Here is a 12,424-nt window from a genome sequence, read left to right on the forward strand (position 1 = left end):
AGTCATGGCAAAGCTAGGTACATACTCCACACCTTATTCCTGCAAACAGTAAGAGGAGTGTAAATATTTATTTATTTACTCCTCTTATGTGCACCCCGCCAACATTTGCCCACAGCAGCTTCAAAAGAAACACTGCGGGCAACATCATAATTTGCTCACTGTATCAACCTGAAGAAACATGTTTCTTTGGAAAACATTAAAGACTTCTTCATATCTGGAAAGTAAGACCTTTGGGAAGAATACAGAGGCTGTGTACACACAACCATTTACTCTGGATTCAGTACACTCCCACCTTTGGTTTGGGAAGTAATTTACACAGCACATTAGTCACAATCCATATCTATCATGGATCTATTAAAATTGTGCACCGGATTTGGCCAAGGCCTGAATCCCGGGGCAAATTGGGCCTTTTCCAAGGCTGCCAGGAGCTGGTGCATCAAGCAGTAAGGAGAGGCAAGAATGAGTGATAAGAAGGCAGGGAAACCACAAAAAATTCACATTTAGCCAAAAAGCTTGGGCCTCACAACCACTTTCTCTCTGCCTAACTTAGCTCACAGGATTGTTCTGAGTAGGGGCTGGGGAGAAATTTGATTCAGGTCACATTTAAAGGCAAACCTACCTCATTTTCACTTTCTGATGCCAAATGAGAACAAAAACAAAACCATCTATTGAAATTCGTATTTCTCCAAATTTTGCAGTGCTGTTCTCCAACCAAGTAATGTATACCAAAATACACATACTGAGGTAAAATTTGTCTTAACATGCGTGTTAGTGAAAATAACATTAAAAATGCATCCCATTTGAATAAATTGCTTTTCAAAACTCTGTGTATTCAGCAGATTTACATGCAAAAAAAACAAAAAAGAGCTCACCCTGTTGCATAGATTCAAACCGATCGGCAAGCCCAAGGGGCTATGCATGTATATAAGGAAGAATTTGCACTAGTTTTCACAAGGAGTTTTTTAAAAGAATATCGCAAACCGAAGTGGAAATGTGCAGAACTGAATTTAAGATTAGAAGGGCAGTATTTGAAAGACCTACATTTTTGCACAATATTCAGATGGAGCAAATAAATTGCCGTAAATCACTGCAAATTTGCCTTGTCCCTTGGTTAAAACCACTTTTGGTAAGTATTAGGTACAATAGTGTGAGTTGAAATAAGATACTTTTGGTTAACTTGTCAGAGATTCTGGGTTCAGAAAAGTGAGGGGGGAATGAAAGCCATCCATTCTCTTGTCTGATTCGGGGTCGTCCTACAGTTTGCATGAATATGCTGCCTACCTGTTTCTCCAATTTAGTCAGGAAAGGCTTTTGTTCAAAGCTTCTTCTTTTTTCTTTTTTAAGGCATATAATGTATGTTTCAGAGTTGACACATTGGTGGTGGTGCTTTCATTAACGGCTGAATTTATCTTGTGATGGTGAGGTTGCCATGGTAATTGCCAACTACTAGGAGGTAATTACTTTAGCAAATTCTCATGTAGCTAATCAGTATATGAGACACACAACCCAAGGGTAGCTTTCAGTATGTACATTCCACTTTCAGAAATTTATTTGTTTTGACAGAGCTAAGGTGGGGCGGGAGAGGAGAGGGAGATTTTCATTGATCATTTTTTTGCCATTAGACTCAACATTTGATTCTCTTCCAAATGACACTGGCTGCAATCTTAACCCTGCATCCTGCCTGGCTATGCTTAATATAATAGCAGGTCCACCATCAAATCTGCAGGCCTGCCATGCGCATACATCTCAGTTAGATATGCCCTCAAAAACACACAATACACAATGTTCCTGCTCAGCTCCTGTTTTCACTTGCTTGGTCCCTCCTGTATTGAACACAGCCCCCACTCCTGTAACCCCGTTTCATCGGATGTCAGGATTCGATAGCCTTCCTTCCACTCTGAACAGAGTAAAGATACAAAGACTTTCTGCCTTTGAGCAAGCTTTGTTGTCCAGGGCAGAGTTAGGAGAGGCATGCCCACACCATTTTGTGAGCCTATCTCTTTCTCTGCTCCATTAGATATGGCAGCCATTTTGAGTTACGCCACACGGCAACAGCAGCCATTGACACGCATGCTCCACAGCAGCCATTGTGTGACTGGCACCATAGACACTTTCTTAAAATTCCAAATATGCCCATTGCCTCCCCCTGCCCCAACAAATTGGCAAGCCATGGTTTAAGATATCAATAAAGCCATGTTTGGAAAGGGCTGCTCCTCCCCACCATGATCCCATTATCACCATTTAGGGCTTCTGTATCAGTGAAGTTGCACCAGAGTTGAGGCAGTGCCAGCATAATTATATGCTGGCATCCTTCTTCCTGACATGCTTGCATAATAAACCCAATGTCAGATCACCTCCAAGATCTGCTGGCACAGCAGACTTAGTCAAGTTCCTACTGTCATCCAGCCAGTGTAATTCCTGCTCTGTAAATGCCCTGTAGAGGCACAGAGGAATGAGTTTACTTAGTAGTGAATTGTGCACTATTTCTGCTTGTGCATGCCAGTTCCCGCACAGCAAAGACACACTTGCACACAGAGAGACCAATCTAACAGTGTGTTCCGAAGTTCTAGAACTGCAGAAATTTCCAACTCTGGAAGGTACTTTTTCGGCATGTGCCTTTCTGTTGCCCCTAAATTAATCTATTTTTTTAATTGCATAACTGTTTATGTAACGCAGTTCTTGCCAATGCCAGAGGTGATGGGTGTTCCCAAAGTACAATAGTTTGCATTCCATAATATTTATACTATTTTTGAACATGCTGCCCATACACACAGACGCACACACATAGTGTATGACTAAGTGTGACCACATATTGTTGTGTGTATGATTAGAGCAAATAAAACTCTTAATCTGCATGGACAAGCTTAGGAAGATGAGAGGATTTCAACCTATATTCATGCTCTAAGAACACACCTGCCCCAGAGCAATGTGAATATAAATCCAGATCCAAACTTGTAGTTTACATGACAAGCCAAAGGATTGCTATGCCTGATCCTCTAATTCCTACAGAACATATTGAAATCAAGTATACATTCACAGGTCAAAAATCAACTAATTCAGGCACTACTTAAGTTGAGCAATCAAAGATAGTAGCAAACTCAGGTGTTAAGTGTTGACAGGATTAGAGTCAAGGTGGAGACTGAGGTTTGCAGAAGTACAAAAAAACTTTGTTTAAAAAAAATCTATGGGGATATCTCCCTGCTCCAAAAATATATCCAGCCCTATGAAGACTGAGCATGTTGAGCCACCATAAAATATGGATTGTCAGCTAGGACAAAAATGGGGTGGGAAGAAAAATACCCTGCTTGGAAGGAAGGAAAATCTGGAATATCTGGAATCCTGCAAAGAACACCTAATTGCGGGTGAGGATGACCTGCAACATTTTGTTGCAGGTTTCACTTCTTGTTGTACAAGAGACTATGTGAACTTTAATGCCTGATCTGCATTCATTCTGTGAATGTGAATCAGTAACAGGATTTCCTTGGCCCTAACATAAGTGAAATTAAGCTATAATTAACAATACCTATTTCTCTAAGCAAAGGAAGAGGGACGTCTTTTAAAATAATGCTTCAGATCCGTCATATACTTTAGGCTGGAAATGACACGCCAATAAGTTAAGTGAAGGGCATGTCACAAATGATTTCCTCCTCATTTTATGCTGTCATTCTTCCCTACAGCTCTGAACTTGGTGCCTGTCAGGTCTAATCAGTCTTGTTGTGTATACTGTGCTTGCTTGTGAACCTCAGCCCAGTCATTAGTTAGTAGTCACCCGGCTGAAGAAAACTTAGTCAATTAATCATACGAATCAATTAACATATAAATAAAACAATAGGAGAAAGCATTTTTTTAGCTTGTGACAAAAAGAAGAGTAGACCAGATTGATGAGGTGATCATGTTGGAACAATTGATTGGAATCCTGATTCTATATGCTTGTTTCTGCCCAAATTCTAACACCTTGGAAGCACAACTCTTTTTACAGAAGCTTAGGCAGGGACAGAATCCACCAATCCCTTCCACACACTGAGGTCACTGAGGGAGGCACTTTTGCATGCCCACCCCTCATCTGAGGGATGACTGGATCATCCTAATCCAATTCCACATCTTCTGTGTATGTCTCAATGATACATCCCGTCAATCCCATTCTTGGCAGATCTTTGTTTTAAAAATGCATAAAAATTCACATTTAAATTGTATACATATTCTGTGCATTCTCCCCCTGAAGAGCACATTTTTGAATGATTTCCAATGCACTAACTCCTAAAATATACATGGAAAAATAAGATTGTGGGGGAAGACCCAAACTGCATTGCAAAATTCAGAGAAGTTTGCGATCCAATTAATAGGTGCATTCTGATCTAATTCAGGACCAGGTAATTAGTTCAGTTTACTTCAAGGTGAAAAAATGAACTCATTTATCCTCCATCCTTGGCTGTGGCTGGCAGAAATACAAGCGAGGGCTTCCTCCATCGCAGCCTCCTTTGGAACTCCCTGTCCTAGGGATATTGCAACTTTCTGAAAACTTATTTTCCTAATACTTTGTTCTTACTTTTGACTGATTTTATCTGTACTCTTTTTGTTGTCATTCGGGTGACTGTAATTTTTCTGTTAATTTTTCTTGGCTGTTGTGTTTGTTTTAAACCTGTTTTAAAACCAGTGGTGAAAGGATGAGCAGTTAGTATTAGTGGTTAAATTACCTAATAAGCTCAAACTTCTAGGTGAACACCTCTTTTGACCATTTACTGTATCTTTGCTATTAACTTCAAGGGTGAAAACCACCTTCCTAGGGGCCATGTCTAACTTACAATTCACACAATGAGTATCTACTCTGAGACTAAAACACTTACTTTGTGCAATTTCATTCCATTGATCAATCACTTATTTGGTTTCCATACTGAATCTTAAGACTGGACTTAATCTTTTTTATTTAAAAAAAAACTGAATGAAAATGTTATTCATATAGTACTTATAAATGCAGCATTTTATGCCCTGTGACATTAGTGTTAGGAAGTTCCTTGCCAATCCATTCTGTCCCTCATTTTGTTCAATATTTATCTGGTTATTTCATTGCATTCCCAAATGCCACCTTTGATCCACCAGTGTGCTGTATCTGTGCTGACCAAGCTATAATTTGAGCACACAATGAAGGGGTTTTAATAATGAGTGCTGCAAAAGACCTATGCCCAAAAGGGCCATGCCTACCACTATTCTGAATAGAACAATGGTAGGCAGACCTTATGCTTGTCAAATCTAATTCATTTTTACTAGAACCCCCAGATCTACAGTATCAATCAGTACCAACTGCAAAAGACATATTGTTAGAATAAAAGAAGAAGGTACCCCTGAGAACATTTTGAGCCTAGCAGTTGCCTACCCCCCCCCCGCCCCCCAGTACCAGAACTGAAGCAAGCCCAGTCCTTTCACACAAAAGCTACTCCTGGCTCATCATCATCATTTCAGCACCCTAATTTAAGTGGGGGGAATCATTTTGTTGCTGCCATTGTTAATCTTTTGCAGATCACTCAGATATCTACCTCCTTCCCACCCTTGAGTAGACTATGATAGAGCAACCAATAATAACCTCATGTATACATAACAAAGCTATCAGATAAATCACTTCTAGCAACTAAACTTGGCAAAACCACCTTAACAACCAAGCCATTCTACACATTATGTGAGGCGTGCCACTGTAGATTGGGGTGTGAGTGTGCCACATTTCTGAAAGCCCTGCTTAAATTGTTCCATTTGTATTGTATACTAAGCTGGACCTTTCTTCCCAGTGTATTGGCTTTGTCACATTCAAGAAGGGAAAATTCAAGAATAGGACACACACAACCCACTTGCAGTCTGAAGTACTGCTAGCCAGAAAACTTCCCTTAGCCTTCATTCTACACCATGTGTAGAACAGCTCACAGGCCGAGTCAAACAACATTTTGCCCTGCTGAAAGAGTCATGTGAATTAGCCCAGTGATTCTCACAAGCTGAGCTCTTTCCCCCCTCATGCCATTTTGGCAGCAATATAATCAGATCACTTCCTAGTTTAACTTGTGTATAAACAGTGACCCTATTTATACTTCCCAGCAATCTTTCCTCTTAGTAGCAGGATTACTAATTGCTGGTTTACAACTCTTTCCTCCCTGAAGCTGTAGGACCAGTGGAATTTGGCTCCCCTCCAGATTTTGTCTTGTAGGAGACAGACATTTCCAGTTCTGCTCCGCCCTTGCTAAAGTGAAGCTGAGGCAACAGAGAGAGGAGACGTTTTGCTGCACAGGCACACACAGACCTTTGTTTATACAGCTTGATTGTTGACAGCACACTCACACAAGAATGGAAGTTCAGAGGGTGACCTGGCTCTCTAATCTCTGTTAATGTTTATCTAAAAACAGAATGATGGATTTATTGATGCAGCCCTAGCCTTGTAAAGTTATGTGTGGTTTCCACTAGGAAATTGTTTATTAAATGTTCAACTAAGGCTGGCCTGACTTTATCTGGAGGCAAATAACATACTGTTGTGTGTTTGGCGGAACTTGACTTGCCAGATGTCAGCTAGACCTACATTCTGGAGGTTGTATCAGGAGGATGGATTGCCTTTCTGGGGAAAATACAGCTCTGTGAATTAGAAATTTGGGTATCTGGCCACTATAGATGGATATGCAAGATCTTCCACACACAAAATTCAGAAAATTGTGGAGAGTTTTCCTGAGTGAATACAAGGCCTGGAAAAATCTGCCACCTATCAGTCTCTTAAATCTGCCTGTATTTAAATGAAATCTTTGCCTTAAATGAATAGATGCAGGGACAAAAAATGGTGGGTAATGTTGCTCCCCTGCATTGCTTAGTGGAAGGAGCCAGCAATTCTTTCCCACCTTAGATTTCAATCCAAGCTGCAAAAGGATTCAGGGGGATGTAAAACTCACTTCTCCTTTGAGGTTGGCTTTTGCAAGGCCCCACAGTTCTTTTCTGAGCCTTGCTTGGGAGGACGCCAACATTTCTTCCATCAATACATTTTTCTGATCAGATCAGACTAAGGAAAGTAAATATATAGGAAAGCACCTCATAGCTACAGCCATAACCGCATCACACAACTTTCACAGCCTTGTTGATATCCTGAGTTCCACAGATCCCTCATCCCTGCATTTAGCTGTATGTGCATAGGTTCTGTATGCATGATCTGGGACCCTTCAAAGAAGCAGGGTCCCTGATCATGCATGCACAAGATGTACGCACAGAGGCTGTATGCACACAGAACTCATACTCAGAGATGAGAAATGCATAGAAGTCAGGAGCAGAGCAGTGGAATCAATGTGTTCTGACTGTAAAAAAAGCTTTTGTCTTACAAACATCTGAGAGCTGGAGCTGATCGTACCTCCTCAAAGTGCATACCTGCTTCTCAGGCTTCAGGATACATTGTGAATATGCACAAAGCTCTCGTGAATATGTAGCACAGTGAGGAACCTTTGCTAGATTTCTCTTTTTCCTTCAAAGCATCAGATTGCCCAAAGTTAATTCAGGTGAAACCTTTTCCTCAACAATATCTTGAATCCAATCACTCTGCAGTAACAGTAATCCATGTCCATCTCAACATATTTGACGTACCCTTGAAAATAGCTTAAGATGATATTGAGTGAATGGTTATTTTGAAAGAAAGGCTTTTCCTGTTTAAAGCAACTCTCTCATTGTCTTATTTTCAAAGGCAAAGGCCATGTGCTGTTTCTGGGATGTATTTTACACGTGAATCCAAAAGCCTCTTGAGCATAATCAGAGGGAAGTCAGGTTGCTTAGAGCAAAGCTTTCATAAGGCCTCACAACTGGGTTATTTTAATCTTCTAAAGCGTCTCTTAATTTGGACCAGAATGACAGCAACAGTAATTGGAAGATGAGTCACTGGATACACTTTAGGTGAGACATCACCAGTAACAGAAGGCCAAGAAACAGGGCTTTTTTAAAAAAAAAAAAAAGATAGAAAGATAGAGACTTGCTTTTATTTTGCCTCTGGGCTTGTAGCTGTCAGTTTGGAAGTATTTATACTGGCGCCATTCATGTCAGGATTGCTGGCATTTCCATTAGAATTTCTGTTTGTACCATGATTTTCAAGTCATTATCAATAATTTTTATATGAGCTGGTCTTCAACTAAAAGTTGAAAAACAAACCAAGCAAATAACAAAAGTTGTTCTTATGTTTTGGACGCCAGGTTAAAAACAATCCTAAACCAGTCTACTCAGAAGTAATACTGTGGCCAATGGGGCTTACACCACCAGTGTGTTGCCTTAAACTGCAATCCTATATCCACTTACCTGAGAATACATCCCTTTGAGTTCCATTAATTTACTTCTGAGTAAATATGTGCTTTCTTTTACTTAGCAGCTGCTTATTATTACTACTATTATTATTAATAATCTAGGTTGTTATACAATACATGTTCTCTTTAACACATCAATAAGTTAAGCACTGATTTTGTAATCTTCCTCACCCTGTAATTTTACTAAAGTGTATAATGTGTGGCAATATAGGATTCAATCAGAATAACAATGTTACACAACACACTGCTGCTGCTTTATAAATTTTTAGTAATAGTAGTTGTGGGTAGTCATGGTTGAGATTACAATGTCTTTTGATGCTCTGCTCAATATCTATATGATAGCATGTGATATGGTATGTGGCTTAATCCAGAACCATGCAAACAGGAGTCTACAATTTTTGGCTGGTCTTGCTAGCCAAATGCTGTGGCCACCAGAGTCTTCTTTGGCCCTATATAGCAGCACCACGCCAGCCTAACCTGCAGGGGGAAAGGCATCAGGGCACTCTCCAGTTTGACCACTCTGTGTTAGGTGCATCAAACACCTCAGAAAAAGTGACCAAATAACAGAGCCCTCCTTTCAACTTAGAAGTTGAGAAATAGGCAGAGATCGCAGGATGTCTGGGATGATGATCACCCATCTCACTGGTGTTTAGGTTGGTCAGAAGGCTGATCTCCCACCACATCTGCCATGGTGACCACAAATGCAGAAGCTGGCATGCAACCCCATGTGCAATACTGCTTGTGTGAAATGGGTCTTAAGCCCAAACAGGGCACAGTCAGTATGTGGAGGGCTAGTGGGCATTGTGCATTGTGGCCGTACTCTTGACCACCCTACATTGATCCAGTTCTCCTGCACAGATTGTTTGTACATGTAAGTTAGACATGTGTGTAGTTTCTTGCTAGACAATTAGGAGCCCTGCATCTCAGATCATTCCAGATCACATTATCAGAACCTTCAAACAAAACTTATTGTACATACATAGTCTCTGTGTAGGGGAGCTGCATCAAAGCCTGGAAGTGAAGGTTTAGGTTAATGTACTTTCCACCTTCCACATTTTTGACTGCACTAGTTTGGTTGACTAAAGGCTGTAGCCTACCATCCTGTTCTCACGGTGGCCTACAAAGACACAAAGGCCTGTGGGAAACCTGCAAACAGGACCCAAACACATACTCGCTCTCCCCTCCTGGAAATGACAGCGGTCTCTCTGTTGGCCAATGTGAAGATAAGCAAGATAAAAATGAGAATGACTTTGGACATGCTATGCATGAGAAATATTATTCTTAAATGACATAACTGTTCATTAGTTTTCCCTCTCTTTCTTCCAGAAGAAAATGCCTCTAAGATTATATATACAGTGTCCCTACTCCAACTGAAGAATCAGGTTTCTCCTGATGAGGAACTGGATATTGCACACATTTATGGTCACCAGATGGAAGGTGAGTTAAATCGCTCCTTGTGGCACTGCTGTGGAGCTATCCACAAGGAAGCATTTCACCCCACAAACCATCTAGTATTCCTCAGATTCCACTACAATTAGTAAAATGAAATAAAGTGCAGGCTGGTGTGTCCAGCAAAGCTCAATGCACCAGCTTAGAGAGGTGCCTTTGAAGAGTGCAGCCTAAATGGGAAGTGTCTAAAGAAAGATAACATTTCTTTCATTGTGTGAGCCAAGTGAATTTGGCACTGAACTAATAAATGTGAATGAGAGGGGAGGGCAGGGAGAGATGAACGTGCACCAACTAGCACCAAACACAGCCAACAGCTCTCGGAAGTAGTTTCATCAATTTTTATTCCCCTTGAGGCACCAGGGAAGGGAGAAACGGGGAAGTGCAGGTTGAGCAATAAGCTCAAGGCATACATAACTGAATATTTTAGATTTAGACCTTTACATATTTTGTGCCTTCTGGAGAACATCACTTTTAAGTGCCGGTTCCTTTCTATCTTCCTTGGCTGTGTCTCTGAACTTGCCCTTGGCACCAGCTTGAACTTGGAGAGCTCTTTCTTGAAACAAAACAAAATTAATTAGAGCATCGCACAGGCTGAGGCATGCGGAACAAGGAGCGGGGGTCCTATTGTAGCTGGCACTACAGATCGCTTGATTTCAGAGAGAGGTAATATATCAGAGAGAGGTAATATATCAGTGTCTCTCTGAAAAGTGTTGCTCTTAAGCTGTTGGCCCCTTGCGTCCGTTTTGCCACAATCATGGTCCACAAAATGCCATTTGTTGTGTTCTTTAACTGACATGATATTTGTAGATAATAGTAAGCCTGCAGTTAGAAGGAAGTCACATAGGTGATTGGTTTTAATTTAATGGATACTGATCTCTATCACCGATGTCTCTGCCCTAGATGGCAAACAACCTATATCAAGCACCTAATGTAGAAAAAAATTGCTACAAATGTGAAATCAGCATCTACATGATAGAGAATAAAGTGGGTGGGGTATAAATAAATCATCATCATCATTATAATCATCGAACAAGGCACTTTTCTGAAAAACAGGCATCTTTCAAAAAAAATGATAATGGTCATGGCGACAAAGAATAAGGCCGTCCTTCAAGCCTTAGCATGAAAATGCACATTTTTTATGGCCGTCCAGCTTGTCTGATCATGTAGACCATGGGTCAGCAAACTAAGGCCTGCGGGCCAGATCAGGTCCAATTGCCTTCTGAATCCGGCCTGCGGACGGTCCAGGAATTGCCACGTGGATCACCAGTGCACATGTTTTTCCCTCCCCTTACACGGCGGCGGTGGCAGCGCCCCTCCCTCCCTCCCTCCCTCCCTCCTCCTGGCTTCTCCCCACCCTGCCTAGAGGAGGAAGGGGGCTGGGCTTTGTTGGTGCCAGCAGCAGCAGCACTCGAGCGGCCACCATTTTAAGCAGCCCCTCTCTGGAGCCCTTTCGTGCGCCGCTCATCGTCCCTCCGCCGCCACCACCAGCCCCTGCTGCTCGCAAGACACAGGTAAGCAGCCACCAGGGCTCGTGGTGCTCTTGCATCATTTATTTATTTTTACAAAATATAGTCCAGCCCCCCACAAGGTCTGAGGGACAGTGGACCGGCCCCCTGCTAAAAAAGTTTGCTGACCCCTGACATAGACGGACTTCTGCTGTTGAGGCTCAAGCAGTGACTTTTGCCTCAGTAGCAATAGCATAATGCTATTAATAGCAAGTGTGGCAGATCAAGCTGACTTTGCCTATTTTATTGGGTGGAGGGAATCCACCCCTTTCCCTTACTGTCAACTATATGAACCTGCATAGTATCTACGGTTCACAAGGTTCTGCACAGGAAGCAATGCTAGACATCTTGCTTCACTGTATTTTGGAGCTGCTGTCATAGAGACAGGTACATAGATACAGGGCTCATTCCTAGTCACATAAACCTATATTATCCAACAGTGTACTGTACTGATAATAATACTGGGTCAGCCAACATGGTATCCCCCCGGTGGTGTTGGACTGCAACTCCCATTGTCCCAGACCATTGGCCGTGCTGCCTGGGGCTCCTGGATATTACAGTCCAACAGCTTCACATTGGCTGCCCCTGCTGTAATATACATGAAGAGTCTCCTCCTTGTCTTGCTGACAAGATATTACTTCTGAGCATAAAACAACCACCATGTCCTAACCTGAGGGAATCTTTCAAAGGCTTTGACATGGGATACAAACACTTTCTTTACATCGGCTCAGCCAGGGTTGGTCTTAGTAAGGTTTTGTGAAACAGCCTGTAGATAAAAATGGAGTATAAAACAAAAAGCAGGAAGGAGCTCACCAGCAATTGTTCCACAGATGGAAAGAATTGGGATTATATCACACAAAACAACATCTTCTCGCTCAAACTAGCAAAAAAACCCCAAATTTGTAGTCTCCTAATTTGGTGTTTTTACAGTATTACCACTTTGGGCCAGTGTGTTTGTACTACAAAAAGAAGCCAGCCTAGCCACTTTAGAAATGTGACAACTCAAATTATAGAGTGCATGACAAGAAAGCATATATATGAAAGAGAAAATAATGCCATTTGTCTGTAGGTAGAAAAATCACACTCCTCCCTTCTAAATTGAATATGCATGGCTATTTTACTTATTTAGCTTCCATGTTGTCTTAACAGACACACAGATCACTAACCTAAGCA

At 41.5% G+C, this 12,424-nt stretch overlaps 1 protein-coding gene and 1 long non-coding RNA gene across 7 annotated transcripts in view; one reads left to right on the forward strand and one right to left on the reverse strand.

The window, feature by feature from the left end:
• LOC308485903 overlaps positions 1–12,424 on the forward strand; it is a 133,243-nt gene that overhangs the window by 30,534 nt on the left and 90,285 nt on the right. Inside the window, exon 2 of the long non-coding RNA XR_013990839.1 lies at positions 9,624–9,734. This is a non-coding gene — a long non-coding RNA (uncharacterized lncRNA). The remainder of the gene's footprint in view (positions 1–9,623; positions 9,735–12,424) is intronic.
• LOC308485876 (uncharacterized protein) overlaps positions 1–12,424 on the reverse strand; it is an 86,719-nt gene that overhangs the window by 13,387 nt on the left and 60,908 nt on the right. The window lies entirely within an intron of this gene.

Source organism: Podarcis pityusensis (genome assembly GCF_964106645.2).
Source record: "Podarcis pityusensis genome assembly, chromosome: 9".
Lineage (NCBI taxonomy): Eukaryota > Metazoa > Chordata > Lepidosauria > Squamata > Lacertidae > Podarcis > Podarcis pityusensis.